The sequence below is a fragment of the Trichomycterus rosablanca genome, chromosome 25, assembly GCF_030014385.1.
Source record: "Trichomycterus rosablanca isolate fTriRos1 chromosome 25, fTriRos1.hap1, whole genome shotgun sequence".
Classification (NCBI taxonomy): Eukaryota; Metazoa; Chordata; class Actinopteri; order Siluriformes; family Trichomycteridae; genus Trichomycterus; species Trichomycterus rosablanca.
The window spans coordinates 10,072,888-10,099,808 of NC_086012.1; the positions used below are offsets into that span (position 1 = coordinate 10,072,888).

Genomic DNA, 26,921 nt, shown 5'->3' on the forward strand with positions numbered 1-26,921 from the left:
TGGTAAGTGGAGCTGATAAAATGGAGAGTGAGTGTAGAAACAAGGAGGTGGTTTTAATGTTATGGCTGATCAGTGTACAAAAGTTAATTAAATACATTTTAAATACAGTTGACAAATCACTGATTTTCTGTTTTACCCTCATTTTACCTAGTCTTAGCTTTTTTGGAATATGGGTCATAATAATAGTAATAATAATACTTGTAAGTGAATTCAATATAGTCTAAGCTGTACAGACTGGAAGGCACGTACACATAACAAAATGACACTCTGGGTACTGTAATGAGAAATTCCATACATTGTTGGAACAGGTGTGTGTGTGAGTGTATGTGTGTGAGAGAGTAAGAATGTGGTTGGGGCTACTGAAATATGATCATACACATAAAGCATATACAACCCCAAATCAGAAAAAACACACCATGTTTCTTACATTTACTTTGACTTTTATTTCATTGCAGACAGTTTGAACCTTAGATATTTCATTTTTTGTCTGGTCAACTTTATTTCATTTGTTAATAAACCTTCATTCCTGCATCTTAGGCCGACAACACGTTCAAAAAGAAGTTGAGACGGGCAGTTTAGGGCTAGTAATGAGGTGGAAAAAACTAAATAATGATGTGATTCCAAACAGGTGATTGTAATCATGGTTAGAAATGTTTAAAACAATGTACCTCAAAGAAAGATTGAAAGATTGAAAATTTGCATATTTCTCCCTCTACCGTGCATAATATCATTAAACCATTCAAGAAATCTGGAGAAATTTCAGTGCATAAACGGCAAAGGTGCAAGCTTAAACTGAACGCCCGTGATCTTCGATCCCTCAGACGGCACTGCATCAAGAACCTCCACTCAACAATAGCTGATATAACCACATGCACTACAATACGGAATTACATTCACAAATGCCACTTAAAACTTTACTCTGCAAATAGAAGCCTTTTGTTAACCATGTCCAGAGGCTGCATCAACTTCTCTGGGCTCTGAGGCATCTAGGATGGACCATCACACAGTGGAAACGTGTATTGTGGTCAGATGAATCAGCATTCCGGGACGCCGTGTGTTCCGGACCAAAGATGAAAAGGACCATTCAGACTGTTATCAGCAACAAGTCCAAAAGCCAGGGTCTGTCATGGTATGGGCTGTGTCAGTGCCCTTGGTAAAGGTCATTAACACTTCTGTGATGGCAGCATTAATGCAGAAAAGTACATTGAGATCTTAGAGCAACATGTGCTTCAAGCCGTCATCTTTTCCAGGGACGTCCATGCATTTTTTAATAAGACAATGCAAAACCACATGCTGCACACATTACAAAGGCATGGCTGTGGAAGAAGAGGTTATGGGTACTGGACTGGCCTGTCTGCAGTCCAGACCTGTCCCCAATAGAGAAACACTAAATCACTTGGTGTCCTTGGTGCCAAAACGTCTTAAGTCACAATTTCCTTCGGGATCAATAAAGTACCTACCTACCTACCTACCTACCTACCTACCTACCTACCTACCTACCTACCTACCTACCTACCTACGTGTGGTGAAAAGGAATGGCAACAATACAAAGTGGTAAATGCTTTACTGTACCAACCTTTTTTGGAATGTGTTGCAGGCCTGAAATGCAGGAATGGATGTTTATTAATAAATGAAATGAAGTTGAGCAGACAAAACATAATAAGTTAGAACAAACTATAATGTGTTCAAACTGTCTGCAATCAAATAAAAGTCCAAGTAAACGTAAGAAAGCAGAGGTTTTCATTACCAGATCAGGTCTACATGGGGCCCTGCTGTTACTTGGACTAGGAAACACATAACGAACATGTAATTCTAAATATATTGCCAAAATGGCTTGAAAAAACATTGCAACATGAACACTTTGACACACTTCTCAGTGAAAAATGTAATTGGTTAATTCCTTGACGAGTGTTGCAAGCACTCAGATGCTCTTTACTTTACTTTCACAATGCAGTGGACAGGGAACTTAAGCAGCCCAAATACGTTTTGCACAGTAAAGATGTTTGAATCTGAATTAATATTGGATATAAATTAGTATTTTTTACAACTTATACAACAAAAATGACATATTTGATGTGACACATCACACAGAGACTGAGACATTTAAACAAGTAAACAAGCATTTTATTATTTTAAAAATGTATCATTTAAATATATCACAAATTAAATACAAACCTAATTTCAGGTAAGAATTGGAACAGTAGAAAACATACACAGATCAGGCATAACATACATTATGACCTCCTTCCTAATATTGTATCTGGCACCAAGATGTCAGCAGCTGATCCTTTAACTCCTGTAAGTTGTGAGGTGGGGCCTCCATGGATTGAAATTGTTTGTCCAGCACATCCCACAGATGCTCAATTGGATTGAAATCTGGGGAATTTGGAGGCCAGGTCAACACCTCAAACTTATTGTTGTGCTCCTCAAACCATTCCTGAACCATTTTCCATTATCCTGCTGAAAGAGGCCACAGCCACCAGGGTCTGGATCTTTATTGTTGTATTGCGCTCAGTAATGCACCACAATTTATAATGAAAGACAGGTCTGCTATTTACACACGGAGATCTTGCTGGATTCTCAAAATCTTTTAATAATGTTATGGACTGTAGATGGTAAAATCTTTAAATTCCTTGCTCATGTAAGTTGAGAAAGATTGATCATAAATGGTTGGACTGTTTGCTGCTTACCTGGCTTGTTTTAAACCAAATCTTAATAGCATCACCTGGTACCTGTTAACCTAATATACATCAATATTACACTGTTCACGGTCTGAATCTTTATTGCTGTGTATTCCGCTTCATAATGCACAATATACTAGGGCTGCACGATATATCGTTTCAGCATCGTCATCGCGATGTGTGCATGCGCAATAGTCACACAATAGATGCATTTAGCATCTTGCCATTAAAACCAATGGAATGAGGTGGGACAGCGCTAACATGTCAATATAACATCTCGATTCATGTACAGAAAACTGTTACATTTGCTGACAAGCCCAAACTTGCAAATAAAAACACTCGTTGTTTCAGCCAGGGCGAGGCTCAGCCGTTGCACTCTGGTTGTGCTGACCCCTGCGAATTCCTCAAATGTGGAAATCTCGACTGCATAATTTCTGATAGTGGGGGACTGCGTTTGCACTCTCCCCTGATTTTTGGGACAGTGGGAGCCTAGTGGGTAGAGGCTTGGGCTATCAACTGAAAGGTTGGGCCCTTGAGCAAGACCCTTAACCCTCTGTGCTCCTTGGGCGCTGTACAATGGCTGACCGATCGCTCATCTATTGCTGCCGTTTGAGTTGGTCATCTTCTAGACCTTCATCAGTGGTCACAGGACGCTGCCCAAGGGGCGCTGTTGGCTGGTTATTTTGGTTGGTGGATTATTCTCAGTCTAGCAGCGCTGCTGTGTCTGATCCACTCATACCAGCACAACACACACTAACACACCACCACCATGTCAGTGTGACTGCAGTGCTGAGAATGACCCACCACCCAAATAATACCTACACACAGGATGCAGAGAAACCGATGGACTACAGTCAGTAATTGTAGAACTACAAAGTGCTTCTGTATGGTAAGTGGAGCTGATAAATTGGACAGTGAGTGTAGAAACAAGGAGGTGGTTTTAATGTTATGGCTGATCAGTGTATATACAGTACATATATGTGCTATTGTTTATAAGCTATAAATACCATGGTTGTTTATTTGTAACCTTTAACCTGGTCTAGATCTTTAAAGCTCACACACGCCCCAAAGTATAAACCTCAGTGTTAGCTTCAAAATAATTCTTAAATAAAAAAAAGTCAATAAAACCAAATAGCTTCTGGTTTAGGTGTGATCGCTACTCATATAAAGGGAAAGCTATAAATGGTGGGAATTCCATAAGTGCCAATCCCCCTAGAAAAAAAGACAGGATTGGCTACGGGGGGGAGAAGGAGGCTGTGAAGTGTTTGTAGCTGGACCTGGCGTGACCCTAAATGCTGCTTGCCTTTTCTGCACATCTGGCAGCAGTCTTTCAATACAAGGTTTTAATCTGCCTTGAATAATCTACAGCATCATTTTACTGGCATGTGATATGAGGGAGATTGTGTAACCGTTTGCACACTTCTTATTGTTTTTATTCTTTGGTATTGGGATACAAACTGACCTCTTCTAAACTGCTGGCCATTGGGTGGTTTTCCAGGTTTGCTGGCAGAGTTTGGTCAGCACTTTGGTCAGAATCTTCTCTGTCAATTATGTCTAACATGTGAAATCTGTTCCTGATGTTTTCCTCCATGACAGGTGGAATGTTCTCTAGGCCATATGGTTAGCTTGTTTTTCCTTAGCTTCACTCAGAGCTTGCACATTTGAAGTTCTTGATCTGTTCTGCAGGCCATACCCCCAAAAAGGGAATGGTTTTGCTGGTGGTGGCCACAGACAAATAATCTCTCCTTCTCTTTCCTGACTGATTCTTCTCTAGTTTTACGTTTTGCTAGTGTCCTTGTCACTATTGGTAGCACGGGGTAGTCCAGTTCCTGCAGAATGGCACATCCTAATGTGCTGTTGCAAGAAGGTTTGCTGTGGTGGTGGGTCAGTGATGGTCTCGGGAGGCATATCCTTGTAGGGTCGCACAAACCTCCATGTCATAGCCAACGGTACCCTATGAAATCCTCAGAACCATTGTCAGACCTTACGCTGGTGCAGTGGGCCCTAGGTTCCTCCTGGTGCAGGACAATTGCCAGGCCTCGTGTGACCAGAGCCAGAGTGTGTAGGTAGTTCCTGGACGATGAAGGCATTGATGCCATTGACTGGCCCTCACATTCACCAGACCTGAATCCAATTGAGAATCTTTGGGACTTTATGTATCAGTGCATCCGACACTGCCAAGTTGCACCACAGACTGTCCAGGAGCTCACAAATGCCCTGATCCAGGTCTGGATGGTTATCCCCAAGGACACCATCCGCCGTCTCATGAGGAGCATGCCCACATGTTGCTGGGAGTGCATACAGGCACGTGGGGGCCAAACATACCCCTTTTCCACCGACGCGGATCCGGCTCCGTTCCGGTTCGCGAACTTGATTTTGAACCGGTTCTGCATGTTTCCACCAGACAAAAGAGGTTCCAGACAGTGAACTAGGGTCCTAATCTGGCGTGAACTGTGACGTCGTCTGTGGGCGTGTCACAGTGTAGAGGTTTGGGTGCTTGTACATGAGACATTATTACATTATATAGAATTTAAACAACTTCCATCTTTTAAAGTTTACCTGATTCAATTCAACCAGTTTGCTGCTGATATTCACTGATATTTTCAAAGAGATAAACTGTGTGATATGACGTGGTAAAAATGACCCGGACAGTATAAACGCTTAAAGTGAAACATAAAGCGTAACGTAGCTTGTTGTACTAAAACAATGACTGATAAATTTGGGCAGTACAGAGCACTTATAACCAGTAATAACAAAGAGAAATTTTGTGTTTCTGTGTCGTATTTTTAGTATGTTCAGCCACGTTACGCTTTATTTACGTGAAGCTTTTTTTGCGGATTCAGAAACCCGAGCTGCATAAACACCACACGTGAAGTTAATACGGCTAAACACAGATACAGTACCAGTCAAAAGTTTGGACACACCTTCTCTTCAGTGGTTTTTCTTGATTATTTTTACTTTCTACATTGTAGATTAATACAGAAGACATCCAAACTATGAAGGAACACATATGGAATTATGTAGTGAACAAAAAAAGGTTAAACAAACCAGAATATAGAATATTTTATATTTTACCAACTCTACCTCTGCACAGCACAACTGATGGTCTCAAACACATTAAAAAAGCAAGAAATTCCAGAAATTAACTCTAGACAAGGCACAAACATTAATTGAAAACCATTCCAGGTGGCTACCTCATGAAGCTGATTGAGAAAATGCCAAAAAGTGTGCAAAGCTGTCATCAAAGCAAAAGATGGCTACTTTAAAGAATATAAAATATAAAACATATTCTGGTTTGTTTAACACTTTTTTGTTTACTACATAATTCCATATGTGTTCCTTCCTAGTTTGAATGTCTTCATTATTAATGTACAATGTTGAAAATTAAAAAAAAATCAAGAAAAACCACAGGAATGAGAAAGTGTGTCCAAACTTTTGACTGGTACTGTATATGTGGAGCTTTTGGTTGGATTTTTGGTGGATTTGATGGTTATTTCACATAGATGGATGTTCGTCTCATGGAAATTTAGTGATGTTTTATCGCTCAAGCCTGAGCACTGAGCAAAATGGCAAAGCGCTTCTCATGTCAATGAACTAAAGAAAACAACAACTGCGACAAACACGTCTACAACTTATTATCACCAATATCTGATCGATGCTTTTTGCATAAAAAACAAAAATCTGTAACAACAGCACAAATGCTCGCAGGTAATCTACACACTCCACCATCATGTTACTACTCTTTACTTTTGTTGTGTAGCGCCCACAGATAATGACGCACGCTTGGTTCCCAAAAACTGGTGGAAACGTGGGTCGGTTCTCTACAAAGCACCAAGGTTAGAAGAAACCTGAACAGAACCGTTCAAGAACCAGGGTTCTTTTGGTGGAAAAGCACACACTACTGAGTAACATTACAAGTTGCCATGATAAAATTAATGATTAATGACGGATTTTGGTTTCCATTGACTGTTGTTATGTCATTTTGTTCTTAACTAATTACACAATTTCTATCTGTAAAGATTTTCAACTTGAATCTTTCGTTCATCGAGAGCCGATATGTGATTGAAGTGTTTCCTTAATTTTTTCAGCAGTGTACATTTCAGATTAGAGATGCATGAGTACCGATACTGGTATCGGGTATTTGCCCGATACCGCGCTCATTAACTTGTACTCGTACTCGCAAACGAGGCTCCGATACTAAACATCCGATACCGTGTGCCTAGTGCACGTTGCTGCGTTATGCCTAGTTCACACTACACGATCTTTGCCCTGATTTTCGCTCGGCGACTGGTCGGCGCTAGATTTGCCGGCTCGGGAGCAACTCGGCGTTCGCTCGGCGATCAAAACTCGGCTCTTGATCGCTAAGTGTGAACTGTCCAACAACTCGATCCGACTGGATCGAGTTTTCTAGCACGTCAGATATCTGATCTGAGATGTGCGACTGGGAATGAGTGAAATGTCGAACAGCCAGTGAGAACGCAGGATACGGTGTGAGGGGAAACGTAGGAGAGGAGTGTAAACAGGTGGGACAGGGGGATAATATAGTTTATATCAGAATACACCGACACACACACGTTTTACAGTATTTCTGACCTGATCGTTCTCTACAAAACATAACAACAAAACACCAACATTGCAAAATATTTATTAACCTCCAACTCATTAACTCCATCATTCTAAATAGGTATTGGTATAGGTATTGGTATCGGTATGGGCAAGTACAAAAATACATGTACTTGTACTTGTACTTGGTTGGGAAAAAATGGTATTGATGCATCCCTATTTCAGATATTTAAAAATGTAAGTCTAGCTGCACAAATTAATGTTAAAACAGCTTGCCACACTACTTGATGTTGATGCTGTTGTCGCCTTTGTGATCATCCGCCTCTAACACTGTCATATTTGCTGCTGCCCAAAATAGGTCTGGCACCTCTGCTAAGACCTACCATGGGAGACTATGACAAGATATAAACTCCAGGCAGCATAGCTCTCTTCTTCCCTGATGCAGGCAAACCTTCTCGTTTGCCTTGATAAGGCACAGTACCATGAGAGGTTTAGTTATAAGATACAGAACAGCTTTACTACAGGTTGTGACATTCAGGCACGTGCACAGACATTTTTGGGGGCAGGTGCTCAAGCCAAAAAAAGGGCACCCATCTCCAAAATTATTAATAAAATTAAAAAATAAAAATCTCCTTAGGCAACACTGTTTCTGTTGCTGCCCCTGAACCATGGCTGTATTACTGACCGGGCCAGTGGGGCCAGCGCCCAGGGGCCCTTGAGGTCAGGGGGCCCCGGGGGGGGGGCCCTGGCCCAAAACATTTTGCGATGCCTATCAACATTTATGATACAATATATTTTTATTTCCGAGGGCCCTCCATTTTAAGGATCCTCTGACTATTAGGGACTTTGACCCCAGGGCCTCTTGGGGGCCCTAGCCATGCTTTTGGGGCCCCTAGCCATGCTTTTGGGGCCTAGCCATGCTTTTGGGGCCCCTAGCCATGCTTTAGGGCCCTAGCCATGCTTTTGGGGCCCCTAGCCATGCTTTAGGGCCCTAGCCATGGTTTTGGGGGCCCTAACCATGCTTTTGGGCCCCTTATGAAAATGGATGAGGCGTTGTGGCACTGCTCTGACTTCGACTTTTGGCTATTAGGGGTCCTAGGAAAGAGGGGGGCATATTTTTAGAGGGCCCTGGTTATGAGAGCCCCTACCAGGGGGCCCTAGAGAAGAGCAGGGCATACCATTAGAGGGCCCTTGATCACGAGGGCCCCTGCTATGGGGCCCTTGACTTCCATAGAAGTCGTTTACCATGGCTCCTTGACTTTCTAGGGACCTACAAATTGCCAGGCAAGCTACCATATTTCATAACAGACGTTTTGTTGCAAATATGCGATTCAGGCCCTTACTTAATGTTTCTGAATTTGTATTGTTTCAAAATTATTATGTTCAATTTCTCTTAAGCGCAGAGACACAAATTAATTTAGCAATTTTGCAATTATTTAAATTTAAGACAAGCAATTTCAAGCAGTTTGAATGCATACACACACTTAACTGAGCTATTTGATGTTCTTTTCATGCCTGACAATATGTTCAACAGTGAGCTCTCTTTAAAGGCTAACTCACTCGCTGCAGCATATCCTTCAGATCTGAACATGAGCCTGGCAGATGAATTGATACAATACAAATCATTCATAACAGAAAAAGAAAAATGTCCTTATTCTCCAAACTGGCTCGTATTAAGAATGAACTCACTGTCACTTCTGGCCATTGAATCAGATTTGGTCAGACAGCTTAATTTTGATGAATTAGTGGATGACTTTGCAAGAAAGAAGAGTAGAAAGAAACTTATATAAAATAGATTCTTGTGTTAAGGTTAGTTATTGACAGGTTGTTTAATGTATTAATTTATTTATGTTTTTGGAGGGGGGGGGGCGGGGGGGGATGGGGCCCTGGGCAACTCTTTGCCCAGGGGCCCAGACTATCCTTAATCCGTCCTTGCCCTGAACATGACTCAGTCCTACACTCTGCCTGTCCATCCTCATCTGTGGTGGGCTCTTCTGGATCATGTAGTGATACTGATACATCTCCCTCATTTGCTTTACTGGTAGATGGCCTAATACAGGATGAAAGAGAGCTGCTACCCTGAGCTGCTTGCTGTAGTTCCTTTTCTTTCTGCTTTTGTAACCTTTCTTTTCTTGGCATTATGCTGCAAAATTTGTAAATGAGATAAATCAATGCTGTGCATAATAATCAAGAGTGACTTACTGAATCTCCATAAAGGGGAGAAGACAGTATACATCATTTTACTGTTTTCTGACAGAGTTGAAGCATTACACTTGTAATATACCATTACTAGTATCAAATTACCTCACCAGACTGTCATGTAGCTCAACTTAAGACCTACCTTTGATTTCAAATCAGAAACCCACTTTGGGTAGTTAATGTTAACAATGGGCCTATTATTATGCCAATAAAATCAAATAGACAGCTAAATAACATTTTCCTATTTATTCATCATTTTTTGTATGCTGTTCTATATCATAGAGCATTATATTTAGCCTTGTACATATATTAGTTTGTAATGTTCATTACATAGTTTGTATGTTAATGTTAATTATTCCTCATTTGTAAACCTCAACTGTTGAAGTATAAATGCTTGTATGAAAATAACTCCTTGACTGAAGGTGACTTTTCCTACACAGCGTTTTGGCCAGGATGCTGTAATTATAAAATATTGTATGTTTGTGTCTATTTTCAGCACTTTACTGTGGGAGCTATTTGACATTCTCCTGCAAAATGTTTGTGCTCATGCTTTTTTTTTTTTCTTCAAGCTTTCACAAGTAACTTGTCTAATCTGTAAAACAGTAAAACTGTCTTTAAATTCTCTGTCTGTCTGTCTGTCTGCTGCAGTTTGTCCCCCTCCCCCTTTATTAAACATCACAAACATCAGTAAACAGCTGGACAAGGCTTTGAAATCACGTATTTCATGACTCATGAGTACAAAACGTGTAGGCTATGCATTATGCATGGATGCTCTTTGTATGAAACACTGTCGTTACCTGTCTGTCTGATGCTGCGGGTCAGAGGAGAAGTGTGTAGCAGTGGTTTGGCCTGGCGCTCAGCACTGCATGAGTGCTAACCGGAAGAGGAAGAGGGAGGGGCAAGGCGGGAGCTTGTGCGCGCCGCGGATCAGATCGGGGCAGAATTCTCACAAGAACTCAAATAAATGCCCGTCAGATATCAAAACACTTTTGGGGGGAATTGATGACAGAGAGGGTAATTTTTATTTTTAAATATTGATGAATGTAAAAAAAAATTGGTCTCCAGCAGAAAGGGCACTTTTCTCATCCAGGGCAAAAGGGCAGGTGCTTGAGCATCATTAGTGCTAAAATTGCATCATTATTCAGTTTTTTTTACCTCATTACTAGCCCTAAATTGCCCCGTCCCAACTTTTTTTGGAATGTGTTGCAGGCCTGAAATGCAGGAATGGATGTTTATTAATAAATGAAATTAAGTTGAGCAGATAAAACATGAAATATCTCAGGTTCAAACTGTCAGAACGCTGTGTTTTTATTTTATTTGCATTTTCCATACTGTCCCAACTTTTTCTGATGTGGGGTTGTATAAATCTGTTGGTTAGTAGTAGTAGTAGTGTATTTTAAATAGACTTCTTGTGTTAAGGAGTGGCAGTGCTTAGATATGAAAACGTATTTAACACTTTTTTATCTTCTATAAAAAAAAAAAAAAAAGTAATAATAAATGTAATTCTTCCTACAAGAAAATGCACCAATATTCACACTATTTTGTGTAACTATTTATATATAATTTCATCAAACTGCATATTTATAATCTCTTCCATCTCCTCCACGCTGTACTATCGTTGCTACGCTTCCCAATCCACCAATCAGCGGATTGCTTGTGTGCTTTAACAATTAGCCAATCAGAACTCAGGAGGCGGGTCTTGTTCAACGTTCTAAAACTTTATAAGGCTTAATTGGAGCCTTCGGTTTGGTTCTCTCCGGTGGCTCAGTTGGATAAGTCGCATCGCTTGAAGCAGAGAAGGCCCAATGCGTCCTGGGTTCGAATCCCGGCGCGCACCAAAGGTTCCGGGGACATCTGTGCTAGAGTAGCCGATATTAGTCCCTCCCTAACGGGGAGAAGCTAGCATAGTTAATAGTGTTAATTCTCGACGGTTGGCCGGAGGTGCCGACCTGAGTTTCATGTTCACCGCACCGGCTGATTCACCGCTGAGAACCTTTTACATATATTCATCATGCTCATATTATTTATATTCATATTCATATTTAACATCTGTTAGTTCTTTTTTTAAATATATTTATTATGGTGCATTTTTCCTGATGTATTTTTTATTGTAAAAGTCAGTAAAAAGTAAGAGAACAGCGCCATAAATATTTGTACATGTATATTAATAGCAATATTCAGTCTCTAGTTTAAGAGGCAGGTTTAAACGCTCCTGATTGGCTGATAGGGAAAATGAAGCGAATTGATTTGGACTCAGTCTGCAAGAAAGCACAAGTTTTCTAGGCTGTGTTTAATACACCCCAGATTTACTTATACATGTTAATGTGTCAAGATGTGTAGCTTCTTGAGCCTTTTCACCCTTTTCACTTTCAATTACATGAGCTCTCCTAGAGAGGCCACAGACAGCTGTAGTACAGTAGTTCTGTACAAGTTACCTTCTGATTTAAATATTTATTTATTATTTTTAACAGAATTGTCCCAGATTCACCCTGTCATGTTTGTTCTGTGTTTTAATAGTGGAAACTGTTCAGCTCTTTTAAAATTACACACTCAATTGCAATCATTGCAGTAAAAACATTCCCTGAGAGAGTTGCATTATTGCACTTTTCCTCTATTTGTAATTTGTTTGTCTTATTACAAAGTGATGAACAGCCAAGTTTTCAGAAGAGTTTTTATAGCTTTTTGCATTTTGCAGCTTGATTGTTTAAATTAAATGATTCATATAAGCAAACATAGACTTTTTTTGTTTGTTTGTTTCGTAGGTCAGTTCAACCTGTCCAACCTACCCATCTGTTACAACACATCCAATCTGAATAATAAAAAGACTTAAATTTTGTAGAGGTAATACAGTTAACAACAGTTGGTTATGGATGTTTACTGAGAATTAACACAGAGGTTTAGACAGTATATTATAATTATAATTTTTTGTTTAATTAAGCATGGAAAGTACAGTTGTTTGTGTTATTAGATAGTTAATTTATGCAAAATGTGTTCGGTTTGTCTTGTTATGCTAACGTTTTCCTGAAACTTTAATTTAGTTTTAGCAAATGTTAGCATGTTTGTTTTAGTCAATTGCAGTTGATATGTTTGTGGAGGCTGAATGGACATGTTTGCTTATACTTTGCTTCCCCCTGATGGTGAAAGGTGCCGAAAATACATAGACGTAGAGAATGCTTAAGACATGCTCATTTTGCTGTTTTAGACTAATTCCTGCTTTTCTGAGCTGTTTATGCAAGCAGGACATCTACTGTCAAGCTGATCATGATGGACAGGCACCTCAGTCAATCAAGTGACTAACAATTGTGATAAAATACAATCCATGAAACTAAGGGCCATAGGTCTTGATTAAGATCCCTACAATAGTAACCTTGTTAAATGACTTGAAGCAGAGACCTCATGATTACCAGTCCAGTATTCAAACTCTGAGCTACAACTGCACTGGCATTGCTAATTAATCTCCAGGGTTGGGCGCATAGTGGGTAGCACTGTCGCCTCACAAGAAAGTCCTGGGTTCGATCCCCAGGTGGGTACGGTCTGGGTCCTTTCTGTGTGGAGTTTGCATGTTCTCCCCGTGACTGCATGGGTTTCCTCCCACAGTCCAAAGACATGCAAGTGAGGTGAATTGGAGATACAGAATTCTCCATGACTGTGTTTGACATTAAACTTGTGAACTGATGACTCTTACATTTGGGACAAAAACAATAGTTACTCATTACACAAAGTGTGTTAAACATGACGTTAAAATCCTAATGAATACATCTCCACACAGAAAGCACTCGAACCCTTTCACCTGGGAACCAAACCCAGGGCCCTCTTGCTGTGAAGTAATAGTGCAACCCACTGAACCACTAGATTTAAGCATAGCCTATACACACACACTGGGATTTCTGCTTAGACAAGCAAAGGATTTTACCTTCTGTACTTTTGTTGCTATTGTGTAGTGTTTCTTCTCATGTTCACCAAGACTAGTTTCAAGATGCCAAATTTTAGCCATCCATGTATGGGACAGAGGTCTGCAGTGGTATGTGAACATCTGGACAGTCCTGATCAGCTTGCATTGAATGTAAATAGAATGAACTTGTACTTATAATATTAAAAATATATAAATGCTTTAAGCTGCATACCCAGTCACAGAAAACACACACACACACACACACACACACACACACACACACACACACACACACACACACAATAATATATTATAGGCTATCAAGTTACCAAAATTATTTTTTATTGTTTTTATTTTCTAGTTCAAAAAAATAATGATCTTGACCCACTAAATTGAATTGAATAAAGCACCAATATCCACACTATTTTGTGTAACTATTTATATATAATTTCATCAAACTGCATATTTATAATCTCTTCCATCTCCTCCACGCTGTACTATCGTTGCTACGCTTCCCAATCCACCAATCAGCGGATTGCTTGTGTGCTTTAACAATTAGCCAATCAGAACTCAGGAGGCGGGTCTTGTTCAACGTTCTAAAACTTTATAAGGCTTAATTGGAGCCTTCGGTTTGGTTCTCTCCGGTGGCTCAGTTGGATAAGTCGCATCGCTTGAAGCAGAGAAGGCCCAATGCGTCCTGGGTTCGAATCCCGGCGCGCACCAAAGGTTCCGGGGACATCTGTGCTAGAGTAGCTGATATTAGTCCCTCCCTAACGGGGAGAAGCTAGCATAGTTAATAGTGTTAATTCTCGACGGTTGGCCGGAGGTGCCGACCTGAGTTTCATGTTCACCGCACCGGCTGATTCACCGCTGAGAACCTTTTACATATATTCATCATGCTCATATTATTTATATTCATATTCATATTTAACATCTGTTAGTTCTTTTTTTAAATATATTTATTATGGTGCATTTTTCCTGATGTATTTTTTATTGTAAAAGTCAGTAAAAAGTAAGAGAACAGCGCCATAAATATTTGTACATGTATTTTAATAGCAATATTCAGTCTCTAGTTTAAGAGGCAGGTTTAAACGCTCCTCATTGGCTGATAGGGAAAATGAAGTGAATTGATTTGGACTCAGTCTGCAAGAAAGCACAAGTTTTCTAGGCTGTGTTTAATACACCCCAGATTTACACATACATGTTCATTCAGCTTTAAATAACATAATAAAGACAAACAAATAAATGATCATTATTGAATTATGACTTTTTATATACAGTATAAGTGTAATTGGAGTTTTAACAACTTGGTTGCATGAAGTCCTTCACAATGTATGTAGGGGATTTATAGTAGTTATTTCAGTCATCAATGCTGAACAACCAAATCTCTGTACATTTGTGTTTAAACAGTTTAGAAGTACATTTTGAAAATAATAATAATAATAATAATAATACATTTTATTTATATAGCGCTTTTCAATATACTCAAAGACGCTTTACATAAGACAAATAATCAAAACAAATACGTACATACACCATACAAATCATAGTACAAAATCAAAATAGTACATCAACATCAAGAATAATTAAGATAAAAACAAAGAGAGCAGCATAAGACAGTTCATTAAAAATTAGCTAAATTATGAGAGAGAACAACAAATATAGAACAATGCAACAAAAAATGCTTTATATATATTTATAACTTATTGTATAATATAAACATGGAAAGTACAGTTGTTTGTGTTATTAGTTTATGCAAAATGTGTTTGGTTTGTCTTGTTATGCTAACGTTTTCCTGAAACTAATTTAGTTTTAACAAATGTTAGCATTAGAGATGGGACGATCTATCGGCTATGAATCGGTATCGGCCGATTTTTAATCAAAATATGCTATCGGCGATCGGCCGAGATCCGATCGTGTGATATATAAAAGATCACGTTAAGTTAACAGCTTAGTGGATTGATCCAGACTTGGAGCTACAAAGCACCAACCATCACATCACCATTCATCAACAATCGTACAGAAACCATCGTGAAAGCTCTTCATGACCTAAAATAACATCATTAACGTTGTGCATCATACATACGATGTAATTTTGCTGATTGAAATATTTACTTTAAAAAGATAATTCAACCCGACCCCATCTGAGTCGATTCTATCAGCACGTTATATAAACTTGTGGTTCACTTTGGTAACTCGTAAGTGGTTCTTGCTTGTGATGTAGATGAGAACAGAAAACGTTACAGAGCCAATCAGAGGCAAAAGTTTATTCATTACCAATTTCGTTAGTTCAGGATCATCGGCTGAACTTTTAGGATAATCAGAAAACTTTTAGCTCCTTAGACGGAACGAGTCTGACTCGGTTACAGATCTGTGGTAATAGCAGTTTAATTAAGCTTTTTAATGTAAGAGAGTCACACAAAATGTTCTGTAGTAGCTGGTGTTTATTTAACACCACGACATTAATTAATAACAGTAAACACGGAGAGATAACTGAGAAGAGAAACTTACGCTTCGCGAAAAATGAATCGACTCGTGAGTCACTTTAAGCGATACAGTGAACAGATCATTTCTCTTAAAGGCACAAACACACACACACACACACACACACACACACACACACACACACACACAAACTCAAACTCAAAAGAAGCTTTATTGGCATGACAAATAAGGACATTCGTATTGCCAAAGCAAGTTACAGAGAAATATAAACAATAAAAATAAGAAAGAACAAAAATATACAGAATAGTTACATGTGCAAAAAATATAGAATAGAATAAAATATTAATAAAAACAGTGCAAAATAATAACAATAAAAAGTATAATATTTACAATAATAAGGTAGTAAAACAATCAGTTTGTGCGTGTGTGTGTGTGTGTGTGTGTGTGTGTATGAGACATGGTCACCCACTGTCCCTCACCTGGTGACAGATGTGTGTATAGAGTGCTGCTAGTGTACAGCTCTCTCTGTGCTCCCCCAGTAGGTGGGGCAGTTTGTCGGGGTCTGGGAGGGAGGTGAAGTTGGGGATGATGTTATTAAATTTAGGGAAGAATTGGGAGCGGACGTGGTGGTACTTGGTACACCGGGTGAGGAAGTGCAGCTCCGTCTCTACTGTACTGAGAGTGCAGTGCTGACACAACCTCTCCTCCCGGGGCAGCCAGGACCGGGTGTGTCGCCCCGTCTCCACGGCCAGGTCGTGTGCGCTCAGTCTGTACCTCGTTAGGGTGTTTCTTAATTTAGGGTCGGATACTGTGCTCAGATAATCTGCTGCACTGTAGTGTCTGTTTAGGGCCAAATAACACTGCATTTTACTTTGAGTTTTAGTTTCAGTTTCCCAATAATTCAGATATTTAGTTCGGAGTTTTTGTGTAATTTGGTTTATTCTAATTGGGTTTGCAGATTTCTCCTGTTCCTGAGTCTTTATTGTGTTAGTGTGTGTTAGTGGTGCGGCGGCGTGTGTTAGTAATGTGTTTGTGTGTGTTATTACAGTGTCTGTGTGTGTTAGTGGTGTATCTGTGTGTGCTAGAGTGTCTGTGTGTGTTATTAGTGTGTCGGTGTGTGTTAGTGGTGTATGGGTGTAGTGACTCGGGACCAGTTGGATGAGGGGACTGGTATGTTTGCTCAGCTCTTGGTGTTTCAGGGCTTTATAATGATAAGATTGGGGGTCGCTCTCATTTAGATGGTTCCAGAAGTTGATTGCTCTTCTCTGTATGTTTATAATTAGAGGAAATCTGCCTAATTCTGCCCTGCACGCATTGTTCGTGGTGTGTCTGTGCACCTTTAGGATGCTTTTACAGAACTCTGTGTGCAGGGTCTCTAATAGATGTTTGTCCCAATTATGGAATTGATGGTGTGTAAGCGAACCCCAAACTTCACTGCCATATAGAGCAATCGGTTCAATTATTGATTCAAAAATTTTAAGCCAGATTCGAACTGGAATTTCCACGAATGTTTGACGTTTTATGGCGTAGAAGGCCCTGCGAGCTTTTTCTCTCAGTTCATTTACTGCCGGGTTAAAGTTTCCTGTGGAACTGATGTTTAGTCCGAGGTAAGTATAATCTTTAGTGTGCTCAATTTCATGGTGTCCTAATTTATATGTGTGTTTGGTTCCCTGAGATCTGGCTCTTTTCTGGAAGGTCATAATTTTGGTCTTTTTGAGGTTGACTGTCAGGGCCCAGGTCTGACAGTACTGCTGCAGCAGGTCCAGTTTGTGCTGGAGACCCTGAGTGCTGGGGGACAGCAGGACCAGATCATCTGCATACAGCAGGAGTTTAATCTCTGAGTCATGTAGAGTGAGACCGGGCGTGGCTGAGTGCTCTAACATGGAGGCCAATTCATTAATATAGATGTTAAATAGAGTTGGACTTAAACAGCAGCCCTGTCTCACTCCACGCTCCTGAGAGCACACACACACACACACACACACACACTTTAAGGTTTTTTCAGACTGAACTGGATAACATTAAACCTGCGTGTGTGTGTGGTCAGTTAGACTAATGAAATATGTCTCCTGTGGGTAAAAAAAATAATTGTTTGATGTACACTGTTTGCTTATACTTTGGTTCCCCCTGATGGTGAAAGGTGGCATTTTTATGCCTGTTTCTGTACATGCATAGCTAGTATCACATAATACAGTTATACTGGGCTAATTCCTGCTTGTCTGAGCTGGTTATGCAAGCCAGACATCTACAGTCAAGCTGGTAATTATGAACAGGCACCTCAGTCAATCTGGTGTTTACTTTTATCCCAAGTGACTAACAATTGTAATCAAATACAATCCATGAAATTAAGGACCATGAGTAGGGCCTACCTCCTGACCTCGTTTTTCGAAAATCCCAGGTTTCACAGAAAGAACAGTGCCACATTTTACAGCAATCATTAAATAACACTCATAAATTGAATGAATTTGATGTATGTCTTTATGTATTCAGTGCATTTTGTCCCTTTGGGGATTCCATAATTAATAGAAAAGTTTGCTTCTCTTCACACAGAATCATTTCTTTGTAGTCTGTGCTGTGCCTCAAAAGATAGATAGATAGATAGATAGATAGATAGATAGATAGATAGATAGATAGATAGATAGATAGATAGATAGATAGATAGATAGATAGATAGATAGATAGATAGATAGATAGATAGATAGATAGATATTTTATTGATCCCGAAGGAAATTAAAGCCCCAGTAGCATAATACAACAAATAATTAACAGTTCAAAACAAAAGCAAACAGAAAAACTAGAACTAAGTATTTCTTGTAATTTTCATAAAATGAATAACTGGTAACTGTAATGATGCATGAGGTATAGTTTTAGTGTAAGGATTGAATAGTAATTAAATTATTAAATAGTAAAGTGACGTGACAATATTGCACAATGAGGCCAATATAGCCATATGTATACATACACATATATACTCATACTATACATACATATACACACAAGCAAATACATACCCATATATACTCATGTACACATATGCAAATACATGAGTATATATAGAACAATCCAGCAAAGTATTATGCTCCCAATAGTTTGTCTATGTATAGTTTATTTCTTACTTTATAAACGCTCGATTACACCAGGACCTAGTGCATCATAGTGCAAATCAACCAGTAAATGTGGAGCGCTTATATTTAGAATTTCACAGCAATTTGCATATTATACGGGAAACGGCTCATTTCATGGTCTGTGACACGATTTTTATGGCCGTGAATTAGATAGGGCCTTAGCCCTGAGTCTTGATTAAGATCCCAACAGTAGTAACCTTGTTCTATGACTTGAAGCGGAGACCTCATGATTACCAGTTTAGTATTCAAACTCTGAGCTACAACTGCACTGGCATTGCTAATTAATCTCCAGGGTTGGGCGCATAGTGGGTAGCACTGTCGCCTCACAAGAAAGTCCTGGGTTCGATCCCCAGGTGGGTACGGTCTGGGTCCTTTCTGTGTGGAGTTTGCATGTTCTCCCCGTGACTGCATGGGTTTCCTCCCACAGTCCAAAGACATGCAAGTGAGGTGAATTGGAGATACAGAATTCTCCATGACTGTGTTTGACATTAAACTTGTGAACTGATGACTCTTACATTTGGGACAAAAACAATAGTTACTCATTACACAAAGTGTGTTAAACATGACGTTAAAATCCTAATGAATACATCTCCACACAGAAAGCACTCGAACCCTTTCACCTGGGAACCAAACCCAGGGCCCTCTTGCTGTGAAGTAATAGTGCAACCCACTGAACCACTAGATTTAAGCATAGCCTATACACACACACTGGGATTTCTGCTTAGACAAGCAAAGGATTTGACCTTCTGTACTTTGGTTGCTATTGTGTAGTGTTTCTTCTCATGTTCACCGAGACTAGTTTCAAGATGCCACATTTTAGCCATCCATGTATGGGACAGAGGTCTGCAGTGGTATGTGAACATCTGGACAGTCCTGATCAGCTTGCATTGAATGTAAATAGAATGAACTTGTACTTATAATATTAAAAATATATAAATGCTTTAAGCTGCATACCCAGTCACAGAAAACACACACACACACACACACACAATAATATATTGTAGGCTATCAAGTTACCAAAATTATTTTTTATTGTTTTTATTTTCTAGTTCAAAAAAATAATGATCTTGACCCACTAAATTTAATTAAATAATGCACCAATATCCACACTATTTTGTGTAACTATTTATATATAATTTCATCAAACTGCATATTTATAATCTCTTCCATCTCCTCCACGCTGTACTATCGTTGCTACGCTTCCCAATCCACCAATCAGCGGATTGCTTGTGTGCTTTAACAATTAGCCAATCAGAACTCAGGAGGCGGGTCTTGTTCAACGTTCTAAAACTTTATAAGGCTTAATTGGAGCCTTCGGTTTGGTTCTCTCCGGTGGCTCAGTTGGATAAGTCGCATCGCTTGAAGCAGAGAAGGCCCAATGCGTCCTGGGTTCGAATCCCGGCGCGCACCAAAGGTTCCGGGGACATCTGTGCTAGAGTAGCTGATATTAGTCCCTCCCTAACGGGGAGAAGCTAGCATAGTTAATAGTGTTAATTCTCGACGGTTGGCCGGAGGTGCCGACCTGAGTTTCATGTTCACCGCACCGGCTGATTCACCGCTGAGAACCTTTTACATATATTCATCATGCTCATATTATTTATATTCATATTCATATTTAACATCTGTTAGTTCTTTTTTTAAATATATTTATTATGGTGCATTTTTCCTGATGTATTTTTTATTGTAAAAGTCAGTAAAAAGTAAGAGAACAGCGCCATAAATATTTGTACATGTATTTTAATAGCAATATTCAGTCTCTAGTTTAAGAGGCAGGTTTAAACGCTCCTCATTGGCTGATAGGGAAAATGAAGTGAATTGATTTGGACTCAGTCTGCAAGAAAGCACAAGTTTTCTAGGCTGTGTTTAATACACCCCAGATTTACACATACATGTTCATTCAGCTTTAAATAACATAATAAAGACAAACAAATAAATGATCATTATTGAATTATGACTTTTTATATACAGTATAAGTGTAATTGGAGTTTTAACAACTTGGTTGCATGAAGTCCTTCACAATGTATGTAGGGGATTTATAGTAGTTATTTCAGTCATCAATGCTGAACAACCAAATCTCTGTACATTTGTGTTTAAACAGTTTAGAAGTACATTTTGAAAATGCTTTATATATATTCATAACTTATTGTATAATATAAACATGGAAAGTACATGTGTTTGTGTTATTAGTTTATGCAAAATGTGTTTGGTTTGTCTTGTTATGCTAACGTTTTCCTGAAACTAATTTAGTTTTAACAAATGTTAGCATTAGAGATGGGACGATCTATCGGCTATGAATCGGTATCGGCCGATTTTTAATTAAAATATGCTATCGGCGATCGGCCGAGATCCGATCGTGTGATATATAAAAGATCACGTTAAGTTAACAGCTCAGTGGATTGATCCAGACTTGGAGCTACAAAGCACCAACCATCGCATCAAAATTCATCAACAATCGTACAGAAACCATCGTGAAAGCTCTTCATGACCTAAAATAACATCATTAACGTTGTGCATCATACATACGATGTAATTTTGCTGATTGAATCATTTACTTTAAAAAGATAATTCAACCCGGTCACATCTGAGTCGATTCTATCAGCACGTTATATAAACTCCTGGTTCACTTTGGTAACTCGTAAGTGGTTCTTGCTTGTGATGTAGATGAGAACAGAAAACGTTACAGAGCCAATCGGAGGCAAAAGTTTATTCATTACCAAATTCGTTAGTTCAGGATCATCGGCTGAACTTTCAGGATCATCAGAAAACGTTTAGCTCCTTAGACGGAACGAGTCTGACTCGGTTACAGATCTGTGGTAATAGCAGTTTAATTAAGCTTTTTAATGTAAGAGAGTCACACAAAATGTTCTGTAGTAGCTGGTGTTTATTTAAAACCACGACATTAATTAATAACAGTAAACACGGAGAGATAACTGAGAAGAGAAACTTACGCTTCGCGAAAAATGAATCGACTCGTGAATCACTTTAAGCGATACAGTGAACAGATCATTTCTCTTAAAGGCACAAACACACACACACACACACACACACACACACGCTGCTCCGGTTTATCTTCACTGTAAGGCTCTTTTGAAGGTTTTTTCAGACTGAACTGGCTAACATTAAACCTGCGTGTGTGTGTGGTCAGTTAGACTAATGAAATATGTCTCCTGTGGGTAAAAAAAATAATTGTTTGATGTACTTTATTTACTGCTAAATTTGCAATTTGCAATTTCCCCCCCCATCGGAATCTGCTATTGGCCGATATCCCTGAAAGGAGATCGGAATCGGTGCCAAAAACCACGATCGGTACATCTCTAGTTAGCATGTTTGTTGTAGTCAGTTGCAGTTGATATGTTTGTGGAGGCTGAATGGACATGTTTGCTTATACTTTGGTTCCCCCTGATGGTGAAAGGTGGCATTTTTATGCCTGTTTCTGTACATGCATAGCTAGTATCACATAATACAGTTATACTGGGCTAATTCCTGCTTGTCTGAGCTGGTTATGCAAGCCAGACATCTACAGTCAAGCTGGTAATTATGAACAGGCACCTCAGTCAATCTGGTGTTTACTTTTATCCCAAGTGACTAACAATTGTAATCAAATACAATCCATGAAATTAAGGACCATGAGTAGGGCCCTACCTCCTGACCTCGTTTTTCGAAAATCCCAGGTTTCACAGAAAGAACAGTGCCACATTTTACAGCAATCATTAAATAACACTCATAAATTGAATGAATTTGATGTATGTCTTTATGTATTCAGTGCATTTTGTCCCTTTGGGGATTCCATAATTAATAGAAAAGTTTGCTTCTCTTCACACATAATCATTTCTTTGTAGTCTGTGCTGTGCCTCAAAAGATAGATAGATAGATAGATAGATAGATAGATAGATAGATAGATAGATAGATAGATAGATAGATAGATAGATAGATAGATAGATAGATAGATAGATAGATAGATAGATAGATAGATAGATAGATAGATAGATAGATATTTTATTGATCCCGAAGGAAATTAAAGCCCCAGTAGCATAATACAACAAATAATTAACAGTACAAAACAAAACAAAAGCAAACAGAAAAACTAGAACTAAGTATTTCTTGTAATTTACATAAAGTGAATAACTGGTAACTGTAATGATGCATGAGGTATAGTTTTAGTGTAAAGATTGAATAGTAATTAAATTATTAAATAGTAAAGTGACATGTGACAATATTGCACAATGAGGCCAATATAGCCATATATATACATACACATATATACTCATACTATACATACATATACACACAAGCAAATACATACCCATATATACTCATGTACACATATGCAAATACATGAGTATATATAGAACAATCCAGCAAAGTATTATGCTCCCAATAGTTTGTCTATGTATAGTTTATTTCTTACTTTATAAACGCTCGATTACACCAGGACCTTCTGCATCATAGTGCAAATCAACCAGTAAATGTGGAGCGCTTATATTTTGAATTTCACAGCAATTTGCATATTATACGGGAAACGGCTCATTTCATGGTCTGTGACACGATTTTCATGGCCGTGAATTAGATAGGGCCTTAGCCCTGAGTCTTGATTAAGATCCCAACAGTAGTAACCTTGTTCTATGACTTGAAGCGGAGACCTCATGATTACCAGTCCAGTATTCAAACTCTGAGCTACAACTGCACTGGCATTGCTAATTAATCTCCAGGGTTGGGCGCATAGTGGGTAGCACTGTCGCCTCACAAGAAGGTCCTGGGTTCGATCCCCAGGTGGGTACGGTCTGGGTCCTTTCTGTGTGGAGTTTGCATGTTCTCCCCGTGACTGCATGGGTTTCCTCCCACAGTCCAAAGACATGCAAGTGAGGTGAATTGGAGATACAGAATTCTCCATGACTGTGTTTGACATTAAACTTGTGAACTGATGACTCTTACATTTGGGACAAAAACAATAGTTACTCATTACACAAAGTGTGTTAAACATGACGTTAAAATCCTAATGAATACATCTCCACACAGAAAGCACTCGAACCCTTTCACCTGGGAACCAAACCCAGGGCCCTCTTGCTGTGAAGTAATAGTGCAACCCACTGAACCACTAGATTTAAGCATAGCCTATACACACACACTGGGATTTCTGCTTAGACAAGCAAAGGATTTGACCTTCTGTACTTTGGTTGCTATTGTGTAGTGTTTCTTCTCATGTTCACCGAGACTAGTTTCAAGATGCCACATTTTAGCCATCCATGTATGGGACAGAGGTCTGCAGTGGTATGTGAACATCTGGACAGTCCTGATCAGCTTGCATTGAGTGTAAATAGAATGAACTTGTACTTATAATATTAAAAATATATAAATGCTTTAAGCTGCATACCCAGTCACAGAAAACACACACACACACACACACACACACACAATAATATATTGTAGGCTATCAAGCTACCAAAATTATTTTTTATTGTTTTTATTTTCTAGTTAAAAAAATAATGATCTTGACCCACTAAATTGAATTGAATAATGCACCAATATCCACACTATTTTGTGTAACTATTTATATATAATTTCATCAAACTGCATATTTGTAATCTCTTCCATCTCCTCCACGCTGTACTATCGTTGCTACGCTTCCCAATCCACCAATCAGCGGATTGCTTGTGTGCTTTAACAATTAGCCAATCAGAACTCAGGAGGCGGGTCTTGTTCAACGTTCTAAAACTTTATAAGGCTTAATTGGAGCCTTCGGTTTGGTTCTCTCCGGTGGCTCAGTTGGATAAGTCGCATCGCTTGAAGCAGAGAAGGCCCAATGCGTCCTGGGTTCGAATCCCGGCGCGCACCAAAGGTTCCGGGGACATCTGTGCTAGAGTAGCTGATATTAGTCCCTCCCTAACGGGGAGAAGCTAGCATAGTTAATAGTGTTAATTCTCGACGGTTGGCCGGAGGTGCCGACCTGAGTTTCATGTTCACCGCACCGGCTGATTCACCGCTGAGAACCTTTTACATATATTCATCATGCTCATATTATTTATATTCATATTCATATTTAACATCTGTTAGTTCTTATTTTAAATATATTTATTATGGTGCATTTTTCCTGATGTATTTTTTATTGTAAAAGTCAGTAAAAAGTAAGAGAACAGCGCCATAAATATTTGTACATGTATTTTAATAGCAATATTCAGTCTCTAGTTTAAGAGGCAGGTTTAAACGCTCCTCATTGGCTGATAGGGAAAATGAAGTGAATTGATTTGGACTCAGTCTGCAAGAAAGCACAAGTTTTCTAGGCTGTGTTTAATACACCCCAGATTTACACATACATGTTCATTCAGCTTTAAATAACATAATAAAGACAAACAAATAAATGATCATTATTGAATTATGACTTTTTATATACAGTATAAGTGTAATTGGAGTTTTAACAACTTGGTTGCATGAAGTCCTTCACAATGTATGTAGGGGATTTATAGTAGTTATTTGAGTCATCAATGCTGAACAACCAAATCTCTGTACATTTGTGTTTAAACAGTTTAGAAGTACATTTTGAAAATAATAATAATAATAATAATAATACATTTTATTTATATAGCGCTTTTCAATATACTCAAAGACGCTTTACATAAGACAAATAATCAAAACAAATACGTACATACACCATACAAATCATAGTACAAAATCAAAATAGTACATCAACATCAAGAATAATTAAGATAAAAACAAAGAGAGCAGCATAAGACAGTTCATTAAAAATTAGCTAAATTATGAGAGAGAACAACAAATATAGAACAATGCAACAAAAAATGCTTTATATATGGGTCATTCTATAATTTGGGGTACATTCCATGTCCAATGATAATAATTATATTTATTCTAACTATTTTCTTTAAAAATGTCATATTTTACCTATTAATGGAAAACATGTTGTAATATCACAAAAACATTATGTGCATCCTATGCTTCATTTAGCTTGAAATTTGTCATGATGTTCCTAAATGAACAGTTTTTGCTGTGTCTGTTTTTTAAGTTGAGGGTGCCTTGGTTTTAAAATAATGAATAAAATCATTAAGGGCAACAACATCTATTTTTTTATTTATTTTAAAAGTTTAAATACCAAAGAAAAATAATATTTTTTAAATTGAGTTTCTCTTTTAAATAATTTAAATATCTTTATTTATTAATGTCCGCAAAAGTTCTGTCAACTATGTTACTAACAGAACTCCACTCAGCAACTCAAAAATGGTTTGTTCTAAAACTATGTGACCAGCATTACATGATATAATTTTTCTCTGTGGAGGGTATATTGAACAAACTGTGGTGAATGTCCTCTTATTTTTTAAAATATTTTATCTATAATAGAACATTGTCAATGAGTATATTAATTGACCGTCAACTATGTTACATACATTGTTATGGTTACAATTTTTTAAATAATTTTAATTCAAACGTATGTTCAAATTAGACATTATTCTGTTCAAGAAATGACATGTGGTCAGCCAGGCAAGGTCTACCACTGAAGTTATGGGTCAAAATAGGGAAATTGTCAACTATGTTACCTGTCAACTAAGTTACCTAGTAGTCTACATCTACTGTCCCTTTAAAATAAAAATAAAAAAAATTAATGTTTAAGCTTTGCAAATAGTGGATATGTTATACTAAAGAATATATTAACTTGAACCACTGATTGTTTTATTGAGAGAGAACATTGTTTTTGTACTTTTTTGGTGATGTGAAATGTACCCCAAATTATAGAATGACCCATATATTTATAACTTATTGTATAATATAAACATGGAAAGTACAGTTGTTTGTGTTATTAGTTTATGCAAAATGTGTTTGGTTTGTCTTGTTATGCTAACGTTTTCCTGAAACTAATTTAGTTTTAACAAATGTTAGCATTAGAGATGGGACGATCGATCGGCTATGAATCGGTATCGGCCGATTTTTTATCAAAATATGCTATCGGCGATCGGCCGAGATCCGATCGTGTGATATATAAAAGATCACGTTAAGTTAACAGCTCAGTGG

General features: G+C 38.4%; 1 pseudogene; it reads left to right on the forward strand.

The window, feature by feature from the left end:
• The first annotated feature begins 3,000 nt into the window (after positions 1–3,000).
• Positions 3,001–3,150, forward strand: LOC134302946 (U1 spliceosomal RNA; annotated as a pseudogene).
• The last annotated feature ends 23,771 nt before the right edge of the window (positions 3,151–26,921 follow it).